The following is a 12955-nucleotide window of genomic DNA, read 5'->3' on the forward strand; positions in this document are numbered from 1 at the left end:
CTATCGGTTTTGGAACACCACGTGTTTCTTTGTGAATAATGAGCTTAATTTGAAATACAACATTTATTAAATGCTGTTTATCAAGGGTTGTGGTCCTGTGGCTAGGGTCTCGGACTCAGGGATCAAAGGTCCGTGGTTCGAATCCCACTCTATCCCAACTTGATTCCCATTTTCTAATAGTGAGTTATTTACAACTCGTTGAAAATGGCCCTCAAAATGAAATATTTGGGTAAATCATAAGAACCCAAATATTTATTTTACAAAAAAAAGAAAAATAGGTCATATTTGACGAAGATTTGTTTATGCCCGTAGGGTTTTTACGAGGATAATACACGTATAATATAATATATTTTCACATGCATAAATAAAAATATAATTTCAAAATACTAAACAAAAATTAATATTACAGTAGTGACTATTTATTTATTACATAATGTTGATAGTAAATTAAGATTTCCACACACTTAAATACTCGTTATCAATGAAAATTTTCCCGTCGGACGAGATAGGGAATTTCGAATAGGTACCTAATGATCGGCGTAGAACTGCTAAATTTTGGACCCTTTTACATATTAAACATTCTGAGACTTATTACATTTTCCAAGTTGACGCGAATGATTTTCCAATATATTTGTTATTAGTTATTGTTGTTGTTGTGAGTAAAATGAACGTTTCGTGTGATTGAATAATTTCCAAACGTTTCCAAAATCATTTTTAAAAATCGATTTTCTATTAAATTATTAAAACTGTCTTGTCTACAAAAGTCACGCAAGGGGCTTTTTATCAATTTATCCTGATTACAAGTTCAGAGCAGAAATTATACAAATTTCGAATATATTTTTTTGTATTAATAATCCACTAAGCTTCTTTTCAAGGGGCTTGTTAGCAGGTGGGAAAGAAGTTACGGAAAATACACCACAACACCCAGACTGATTGAAAAAATCTTTCTGGGATATTTGACTTGCGTCTGGCGGGAGTCAAACCCGCGACGCCAGTTTCACAGCTGGCCGTCTGACCAACTGCGCCACGGGTGTGTGCTCCCAATATTTCTGTGGTGGCATTCTGAATCTGAACTGTAAGAGTGATTCATTTGAAGATGTAATTTTTTTAATGCGAAGACACTTTGTTATTTTTTTTAATTAAAAAAAAATATATATTCAGGAAAACAACAGCAATACAAAAAAATATACACAACATTATAAAAAAAACATAAAATAAAGCCAAATCAGTTTTCCTCAATTCATAGAAGTGCATGTGTGCGAGTTTTTTGTGTGTGAGTGAGCGGAGTGTGGTTTTGCCAGGTATGTGAATATGTGTGTGAGTGTATATGGGTGTGAGGGTGGGTTTATGGATTTCTCATATTTTTGCTTCATATAATGGCCACACTGATGATTAAACGCCAAATGGTGTACAAAACTCTTCCAAAAACGAAAAAAAAAACTAATACGGTTTGGCAATTCAACCTAATTAAGTGTTTTGGGTAATAATGTTCTTAAGGTCGCAATAATGTTCTAAATGAAAATCATCATGTTTGGTTTCACGTGTTCATTAGCACGAAACCGAAAGTGCCATACACGAAAAAAAAAATATCCCCAAATTAACCACTCTCTAGGGGATTTATTTTATTTTTTATTTTATTGAAATAAACGGCATCTAGTGCCTTTTACATATTAGTTGTATATACACTAAAATACATGCATGTAAGTGGAATTATAAGCAAAGTATAATATTAAAACAAATTATTACCAAACAGTTATTTACAAATTAAGGAGTAAAAAAAAGATACACAGTTTAAAAATTATATTACCAGTTGAAAAATAATCACAAAAATAGAGAAGATTCATAATTGCACCCCTAGTCGACTAGCCTATGTACCTAGCTAGGTATTTATATAATTTCATGAAAAATCAATTATTAACTGACTAAATTTATATATTATCGTGTCCGGGCGGATAAACCATACGGATCTGCGTGTGAAATAGTGTTTTCGACTCGATGGCTACTCTGAGGTAACAACAGCGGAAAAATAAATCGAGTAGAGAAAAGTTCGCCTCGTAGTTGAGTGGTTGGCGTGTTCGCCATCCACGCTTGAAGTTCTGGATCTATTCCCGGGAGGGTCAACATGAAATTTGTTTATAAGGTGGTTTTACGCTGCAATAATTTAGTGTGCCTGGACTGGCAAGACTGATCTTTTGATTTTCCTGTAACACACGATCGAGATACATCGCGTGTATTTATTCAATGCAGTGCCCGATGCAATCAGGTGCGAATTGAGGTTCAATGCTAAAATTTATAGATAAAATATAAAAATAGTTTTTTTCCCCATTATTTCTCCTAGTAGGCAAACCCGCCAACATTGTAATCCACCCTTAAAGAAGTCGTAAGATTTTGAATAATACATCTTCAGCCCTTTTCCAATGATCATTATAAAACTAATAACTTTTCATAATATTTCATTTTCATAAAAATACTTTTTTTTTAAACTCTATTCATCATCCTGTCCGACGGTCAGCGTGTTCGCCTACCGTGCGAGAGGTCTCGGATTCGATTCCGGACACGGCTGACATGAAATTATTATTTTAAATACTCGTATGAGTTACAGTATTTCGTAGTCCCTGGACTGGCACCTGAAGCGTAAAATGGATCATCTTACCTTCACGTAACAAAATTATCAGAGCAGTACCCTATGCACCATTAGGTGCGGACAGGGAATAATAAAGAAAAAAAAGTGAATTTAATACATCCATTTTTTTCTGTTATTACTTTTCTTCTTTATATTTTTCGTTGATTGAAATACGTCGTATTTCGTATTCCAGTGCATTGCCCTATGCACCATTAGGTGCTGATAAAGAAATAATGATAAATATTTTTCATTTATTTCATTTCAATTTTTAATTCTCTTTTAACTATAGTTTTTTTTCAATTTAGACAATTAGCTGTCTAAATTAAAATTGTTCGGTTGCTTATTTTTCCATTTACTGACTTTTTTTTAACGATAATTTTTAATTAATATAAATATTCATTTTACTATTGCATATTCATAATTTTATTTATCTATTTAATACTTTGAACGAATACATTATATAATTAAATGAATGATGCACATGTTAATCACTGGGAAAACCCACGCCGAGGAAGACATTTTACAATTTTAGTTTGGTTTATTTTTTTTTAAACGTAATAAATAGTTTTAGAATAAACTGTTTACATATATAAATGTACAATATAATTGATTTTAAATAAAATATATTGCTGTCAATCTCAGCTTAGTGTGAGGAGCTTCGATTTTACGGTGATTATAGGGCTTTTAAAAAATATATATATATTTACATATATATATATTTTTTAATTTAAATTTTATTGATAAACCCTTACGGGTTACATACATTTAACAAAATGTTTTCACTTTTAAAATTCATATTCTACTGTTAATAATAATATTTTTAACACCTTTTGTAAAGGTTGTCTAAGTCTTTTGTTTAGTTTTGTCTGGTAGTTTATTGTATAATTTCAGTCCATGGTTTATAAGTCTCGATTGTCCTTTTCTCGTTCTAAAAGATTGTATATGATATTTTTCTGATATTCTCGTATTGTGTTCATGTTTACTACAATTTTTTTCAAGTTTTAATTCTTCGTCTACAATTACATCAGTGGCTAATTTATGAATAAATTTTAAAGATTCTAGTTTAAAGAGTTCAGTTACGTTTAATTGTTTAGTTTGTTCAAAAAGTTCTTTAGTTGCTGTTAGATAGGGAAGGTCATATACTAACTTTAATATTTTATTTTGCTGTCTTTGTAGTCTGTTTATGTCATTTTGATTTCCTGTTCCCCATAGGAGTTGCATATAACATATTTTAGTTTTTACATAGGCTTCATACAATATTTTTTTTTTCCGTTTTTGGAACAAGTTTTTTATTTTCTTAAAAATGAATACAATTATAAAATATATAAAGTAATGCCTAGTAGGAGTAGACCCGTGCTAAGGCAGATGATTATATATGTATCGTGCGTACATCAGTGTTCGAAGTGTATACTAACTCGTTTAGCTGTCACAAAATAATAGCAAAAACAGTGATATTTACTACGTTTTTCATTATAAACTAAACTTTAACTTAACAATAACTACCAGCGTGAACAGAAGAATAATAAATCAAATTCAGATTTCTAACGAACAATTGTTAAACATATTTTGAAAATTTTATTAATTACAATACTCAACCAATATTCTTAGATCGTTGTAAACTTCTTGTGTGTTCGTGATTGGTTGGTGATAGTCTTGTGTTCGCCAACAACCAATCCGCTTCATATTACTGAGGAATTGGACTTTGCACCCACCATATACCCGTGCAACGCTAGGTGCGTAGATACTCACTACGCACTACATACTTCATACGGCAGGAGCGACAAATTCAGGGCTGCTCAACCTATTGTGTATTCATATAGTTTTTAATATTCAGTACTCACGCCGCGCCGCTTACTAACACTACTGGTGTTATCTCTTTCACACTGACCCTTTGGTGCTAACTAAACTATCCGGGATACTATGGATACAAACTGCAGCGTATGGCCCATTTCACATGTGCAGCGCGTATCCATGCGACATCGCATAGTCAGTAGAATTGTATTTGTGTGTGTGAGAAGGGGATGGGGACTGCGGAACTATTTCATTCCTAAAGTATCGATTCGAATATTCGAATATCGATTCGAAGTTACGGGATCATGTATATATATAAATATACATACAAATTTCATTTGTATTTTCCAAATTATATACCCAACTTCTTTAAAATTTCATAACCTTGATTCATTGAAAGACAGAAAAGATATCTTCAATCAGATCCTGCTTTACAAAACTGTAAATAATAAATTTGATTCCCCAGAACTAATTAATCTACTTGCATACCATGTCCCCTCTAGACGCACTAGACTGATATTTTCTATCTTCCTAACATTAATTCTGAAGATGTTTTTTAAATTAACTTAAACTTAATGTCTTTTTTTTAAAAGTTGCTTTTCATCGGTTTTTTGAATCCCTTGAAATATGTAGGTACGTAAATATATTTTACCTTTAAAAAAAATGGTTTGTGCACTTGATCATGTTTTTTTATTCTTTTTTATTTTAACTCTTACTTTTTAATTACTTTAAGTAAGTTTTTTTATTAATGTTAATATTATTTCCATTTATGTAAATACTAACTAGAAACTTTTAACATAACTTTTTTACTTCGATTTTAATTATTTAATTACTTTCATTTATGTTTTTTTTCCCTTACAATATTGTACTTAAAAAATTCAAATAGTTAATTGATAAACTTAGCATGTAATATAATATGTAAACTTCACCGGTCCATTAGAGTTAACTCTAAATTTATGTACTATAAAACCACATTATTAACACATTATGGAATTTATACAATGGTTTCAATATGTCGGTACAAATATATACATTTATATATAATGTGTACAATTACATTATGAGGATAACTTTTACTGTACAATAATAATATTTATGCTAAGTACCTACTTGTTACAATGTATCAGTATTATTGTACATGTTAGGGAGGGGGACTAAATATATTGTGCGAGGGTGTGTATTTACTAAATATATTGTGTATTCATGTATGGGTGTGCATATATGTGACAATGTGTAGTGAATATAAGTTGACTTATTGAACAATGATTTTCAAAAAATAATTGTTTTTTTCAAACCTTTATGAGGAAAGCTATCAACCACCTTATCAATCGATTTAAAATTGTTAAGAATGCTCTGGCCTAAAATCCAAATTCAAAAATATGTAAAAATTTCAACAAAGTAATAAAAAACAAAAATATAAATATAAATGTAAGTACTCATATACACACATACGATTACATCATTAAATTATTATTGAGAATAATATTCCGGCACCCTCCAACATACCCGTCAAAACAGCTGTTCCAATACATGAAGGTGCTGGATATGAGACAACTGTACCTAAAAGAAGCACTTACACGCTTTTGGTCGAACAATGAGGAGAGGTCTCAGCAAAATGTCCGTACGAGGTTTTCCCAAAGCATGAATTATGACATACCCAAAACCCGTACGACTTTTGCTCTTTCTTTTGCTTTTGGAGGATCTTTGTGAACACCATATGCTCCAACTAGGTAGCGGACATAGAATGATGATGATGATGATGATGACTTTTGATAGGTTGACTATCAAACAATTAGTAAAAAGTTAGTACAAATACCGCTTTTTCGCTATTTCGATCAACTCTATTTGATGTTCAAACGTGTATCTTGAAAAGAATTGGTCCAAAGAAAAAAAATATATGAACATTTTTAATAAATTTTATTTTCTTAGGCTTTCATATTTTTTATATTAAATCTATAGGGACGTAATTAAGAGCAAAAAAACTTTTTTTTTTTTTTAATTGTGGCATGAGCGGTGGTCGTTCAAGGTCACACACGGTTTTACTAACCTTTGGGAGCCTGAGGGTGAAAAAATTCCGAGGGGGTACTACGAATACCCCAGCTAAAATGCTATAAATACGTCTTAAAAAAATATTTAAAAAATGTCTTTATAATTGTCATGGTATTGTTTATAAAACTGGTTCATACTATTTCCAGTTTTCTGCGAAATTCATACATTTTTTCATAAAATACTGCTGCGATAATATTTTATATGGCAGCGCGCTCCTCCCGCTGCCACGTTTTGGATACCACTGATTGAAATTACGCCACTAGCTAGCGGGGCGGTACGGCGGGCGGTCGGGAGAGGGATGAGCGAGTTCGTAAACCATATACAGCGTGTTTGTTAATTTATTTGAATTAATTTTAAAAACTAATAATATTTTACAAAATAATATAGAAAAAAAATCACACAGCTCAATCTTAATGTGTTTAAAATTGTTGGTATGTTTCCCAAATAAAATACAATAAAGTATAACACGGCACGAATTCCTTTTATCGGTTACATAGGTAGATATATTATACAATTTTACAGAATACGACGACTAAAAATAATACAAAATAGTAATTTCTATTACTCCACAGTAACTCCATGGCAAAAAAACTTTGAAAAATCACTAAATCGATTTAAAAAAAATTAAGTACAATAAAAAAAAACTCGAGACCTTAAAAAATCTAAAATACGAAATTAAAAAACTTGAAAATCAAATAATCAAGAAATAAAAACTCAAAAATCGAACAACGCCGTGTAAAAATTTATATAATATGCAAAATTAAAATAAAAAAAGTTAATTTGGACGTAGGACTAATTATGTTATGGGAACGTGTTGTTGAAGTAGAAGGTAGAATATTGCTCCATTGGTAACCCGATTTAGAAGCGAAGACGTTTTCTCCGTCATTTTGGCTGTTTTCTTCTAAATTAACACTATCCTGGTCGAAATAATCAGATTCATCGTAATCTTCGATTACAAAGTCATCTGTTTCAGAAACATCATCTGAAGATTCTAACTCTAAATCACTGTCATCACTGGAAGACACTTCAATATCCGTATCGTTTAGAAGCTGCTCAATGACATCATCCGTCAATTTTTTCTACTCATTTTGAGATTGGTGAAGTAAAAAAAGGTTTTATAAATTTTAAAAAATTCACTTATTATTCAAAAAACACCTTTGTATGCAAAATCCAATGCGCAATATCCAGATAGCTAAATATAAAAATTATGTTTATTTGAAATTATTAGTCATAATAATACTTTTTTCTAAACATCCTTAGCATGCAAAATCTTACTCGCGTAAACTGGATTGACCGAAGTATCAAAGATCACTAAACTGTGGAGCAAATAGCAAATGAATTGTGATGCATGCTGTTTGCGCGGTGGGGAAACAAAGACAAATGTGAATTATTATTAAATGAGTTCCGCGGAAAAATATTTTAATATCTTCGATACATTTGTAACATAATGGAGTAGAGTTATACATAAAATGAAATCAATATGATGATTAACAAAAAAGGTATTGAACAAATTTTTTTTTTATTTTTTTATTTTTATTTATTTGGATAACCAACAGCTATAATGATATCATATTTATATAACAAAACAAATAACAAATAAGCCAATTACAGGTTTTCACAAGTAGCATCACAGTAAGTTAAAAAAGATTCTCGAACATAAAATGAATAGTAATTAAATGTAAATTTAAAAGAAAAGAAAAAAATACTACGAGTTATTTTGAAAGCAAACGCCGCACGTTATTAAGATTATTTTCAAATAAATCTATGTTAAATGATTTATTTAGTACATTAAAATTATTAAAAGTTCGCCATAAATATGAATTTTGCCTATAATTAGATGAAACAAGAGGTATGTGAAGAAGAGGGTTATTTCTTAAAACTTTGGAAGGAACATTGATAGAAAGTTTGCAAAGTAGTTCAGGACAGTCAATTGAACCAGAGGCAATTTTAAGTAAATAAATTATATCCGCTATTTCACGACGTTTTTGCAGAGGCAGTAGGTGATGTTTTTTACATATATGAATATACTGGTCAGATTTCAACTCAAGTTTCAACCGGAAACACATGAACTTAAGGATTTTTTTTTGAATATTTTCAATGCGTGATATCTGCACATTGTACATAGGATTCCATATTTGTGATGCATATTCTAAGTTGCTTCGCACTAATGTACAGTAAAGGATTTTAAGTGTCTTTGCCATAGTGAACGACGTAGAGCTACGCATAACAAAGCCAAGCGCACGCGATGACTTTTTTATGATGCTGTCAACATGGGCGTCAAAAAGTAATTTACTATCATGGAAGACACCTAGATCCTTTACACATAATGAGCGTTGGAGGTTTTGACCCTTAAGCACATAGTTAGTACGTAAAAATTTTACTTTGCGACTAAATGTAATAACTGAGCACTTATGTACATAATGTCATTGTATTATTTTAGATGTTTGTAAATCTAATATTGTGGATCATCGTAATATATAATTTTTATTTGAGAATAAAAAATACTGTTTTGTAATCTACTGTATTTGCTTACACAACCGAATATATAATATATGTATTATGTATGTTTACTTGTTAAATAACCCTAAAGAGGGAAACATTTTGTAGCCGAAACTAGACAGTCAAATTGTTCCAAAAAAAATTCTTTTTTTTTTGTATAATTTGATTGTTTTAGTAATTTTGTTGATAGTTAATTTTCTGCTTACTAAAGTTGAAGGTGTAAACAAGGACTTATACACTCGCATACGTTAATGTTTATTGTATGCAATTATTACTTTATTATGTCTATATAATGATTTAAATCATATATACATTCAAATTAACAATGCACTGGCCTATGCACCATTAGGTTCTGATAAGGGTTTGGTGATAATGTATTTCAATATAAATTTTACCGATGTATATATAAATTTACTTTAATATAAAGAAATATTCGTTTTTATAAACGATAAATCGATATTATTATCGAAACTTATTTAAACGAATAATGGCGGTACATTACTTTTTCACTAACACATTCGTAAAAACTCTTTGCGATGTTCTTATGAATATTTTTAAACCTGTTATTATAATCGAATATTTTATATCAGTTTAAAAAAAAAAAGGTATTTATTTAAGAGCAATATTTTCCGAATAATAAATAATTTACATGAAAACGAAAAACTGCACTAATAAGTGCATATTATTTATTTATACCCTTTCTAATTTATATTATAAATAAGTGGGTTATATTGTTCATTTTGTTTATATATGTATTTTAAGTTTAAGCAAAATATTATTAAAAGTGTTTGCACGTAATTGATGAAAAATAAGTAGTGCATTTTTTTATTTTAATGTTTCTGTATATTATTTTTCATTGTTTGTAAAGCAAATAAATACATTAATGTCAGGCGGGATGGGATCTCTATGAAGACGACAGATATTATTTAATAATACGCTAATTAGCAGCGTGGTTTATTTACATTTCTGTGCGTTTGACTTAACGGTTCCTAATTTATCATTTCATTTGTGAATAAAAACTAGCAGATTTAAGATATATACGAATTAAAACATATCAACAAAATTTAAATAATAATACGTTGTGTATAAAAATACTTATTTAGTCATGTTTCTTACAATAAAAGGAACATTATGAAAATTCATCAAAAATATTTAATACGTTCGGTATTTTTTTACTTGTCTAAATCACTCTATAGCTAACAATATATTGAATACTTAAAAATAATACAGTTTTTTTTCTATTAAGCTAACGAAATAGTAAAAAAAATCAATGCCAACCTAGCCAAATAAAAAATATCTATCTTTGCTCTTTTGCCTAAATTTTGGGTGATCAATTTCAATATATGAAATTCAATTTTAAAAAACATGTTAGGTTTTAATACAGGACAGGACAGGGACAGAAAAATAATTTTAGTTTAGTTCTAATTTTAGTAACTCCATAGAACCAAATTCCTGTGTATTGAAAGCAAAATACAAAACAATTGTGTTTATAAACAAAATGAACAAAAAATCTTTTGAACATAGGGAACAAGATTTTTTCTAATCAGTGTGAACTCGGATATGAAACTAGAAATAAAAATGAAGTAAGTCTGCCATTTAGTAAGAAAACAAAGACACAGAACTCGTTGGTTCACCGAGGTGGACCATCAGAAATAAGAGTTTAAGGAAAGACCATTAGAAATAAGAGAACAAAAAAAAATCATTTCATTTGAATGTTAGTTGATAAAACATGTGTGTAGCAGATAAGTTAGCTCTTAAAAAGTGATTGCATTCGAGTTGGTCTTAAAGAATTTTTTTAATTAGTGAAATGTTAATAATTATTATATATTTTAATAACAATTCGTCGTCGTCATTCCCTTTCCGTACCTAATGGTGCTTAGATTACTGCAGAGGTACACAAATCGCAGCGTATCTTGATCATTTTTTGTTACATGAAGGTAAGATGATCAGTCTTACGCTTCAGGTACCAGTCCAGGCACTATGAAATATTCTGGTGGGAAAACACCTTTTTAAATAAATATTTCTTATCAACCATGTCGGGAATCGAACCCGAGACCTCTTGCATGGGAGACAAATGCGCTTATCATTACACCACGAGGCCGACTAATAATTGTATATAGGTTAATATATTAGCACATTCATGTATTGTGTTTGTACTATTTAAGGACAAAACAAAAATAAAAAAATATTAAAACCCATAACTTTATCAGACAAGAAAAGCACGAATATAAAAATATAAAGTTTTGAAGTGACAGAGGCAATGTAGCATAATGTATTTCTTTATATTAAATCAGAGCTACAGACAGCTATATTATATGAAATAATTACAGTTTTGAAAAAAATGCCTCAAAAGTATCGAATATTTCAATATATATATACATTTATATTTGTTTTTATTTTATTTATGAAATATATAATACATATCTAAGATATTATACTCCCAGGAATTTAAAAAAACCTCATTTGGGACCGTAAATAAAAATGAGACATTTTTGTGACAATACATAATATCATACATAGTAAATACATCCGAAATTGTAAGAAAACAAAAAGAAACATAAAGCATAGTACTTTACACCATCTATATAAATAACATTAATAACTATCACTATCAAAAAGATTTAAGTAATATTTTTTAATTACGACACTTTTGAATTGGCTATTCGATTTTTCGTGTTTTAATATTTATTTAAAATTCAGAATGGTCAATACTTTCCAGAAACCTTTTTCCAAACTTCGTTGAGCAAAACTTAGGTACATGAAAATTCCCTGATTTACGCGTTATTATTATTATATTTATTAAATTATTTTATAGAAATACACCATTCTTTCTCAATGGTCCCCTTGATAAAACCTGTGTGAAGGAATATTTCTTTTATTAAAAAAAAGGTAATAATAATAACAAAAAATAGAAAAAATACCTAATTAAAAAACACCTTTTTCTAAACAGAAATGACCGAAAAATATTTTTTTACAATAATAATAATATTACGAGTACAATACATAAGTTTTTATGTATTTTTTTAGTTAGTGTATACAATAAAGCATTATAAGAGTAGGCATATTTATTTTATATATTTTTAATTAATATTTTTTCTTTCATTCTTCATACTTCATAAGTATTTTGAAAAAACAACGCATTATCTATAAATAAAAAGTCGATTACGGGAATAATCTAATTCGGTTATTCGAACTATTAATATTGATAATAATCGTTTGCGATTAAGCACACCCCAACAGATTTATGTCTGACAGACCGGGTCGTATTCATTTTACAACGCGTGTGAAAAGGTAACAGATTTTGTATGCGTTTGCAGGATAAGCGCGGTAAAATATCGGGTAGTATGGATTTGCGTGGTAGGTGTGAAAACGGCCTATGCATTAAGCCGCTTCGAAGCAGTGAGCATCTCAAGTGCTCAAAGTGCACAAAAACATTTCATTTCTCTTGCATGAAAATTTCGGAGAATAGTTTCAAAAAAATGTCAACTGATCGAAAAGCTAACTGGAAATGCGACCAATGCAAAGACTCGGCACAAAATACAGTGAATAACGATTTTTCAAATGACCTGGAATCTTCTCAATTAACGTTGTTAAAGGAAATGAAAAAAATAACCTTCCAACTTCATACTACTAATCTGCGGTTAGATGCGTTTGAACAAACCATTGCATTTAATTGCAAAACAATAGAGGAACTTTCCTCAAAGATTATAGACTTTGAGACCAAATTGAAAAAAATTGATTCCCTGGAAACAGAAGTGGAAAATTTAAAAATAAATCTCATGCATCTAGAAAGGGACAGCTTAGAGAGGGAACAACAGCTGCAATATGAAAACATTGAGATAAGCGGGTTACCGGAATCCGGCAATGAAATACTTTCTGACCTCGTCAGTAAGATCGGAGCGGCATCCGGATGTACAATAAAAAAAGAAGATATTATTAATGCCCATCGCGTGACTCGTAGACCTGTAGAAAAACGGAATATATCGAAATCTT

General features: G+C 29.9%; 1 protein-coding gene across 1 annotated transcript in view; it reads left to right on the forward strand.

Moving 5' to 3' along the window:
* Window positions 1-12955, forward strand: part of LOC148280087 (DNA-binding protein D-ETS-6-like) — a 73005-nt gene that overhangs the window by 936 nt on the left and 59114 nt on the right. The gene's annotated exons all lie outside the window — the stretch shown is intronic.

Source organism: Micrasema longulum, unplaced genomic scaffold (assembly GCF_059751315.1).
Source record: "Micrasema longulum isolate JH-2025_06_02 unplaced genomic scaffold, ASM5975131v1 h1tg000617l, whole genome shotgun sequence".
In the NCBI taxonomy this organism is placed as follows: Eukaryota; Metazoa; Arthropoda; class Insecta; order Trichoptera; family Brachycentridae; genus Micrasema; species Micrasema longulum.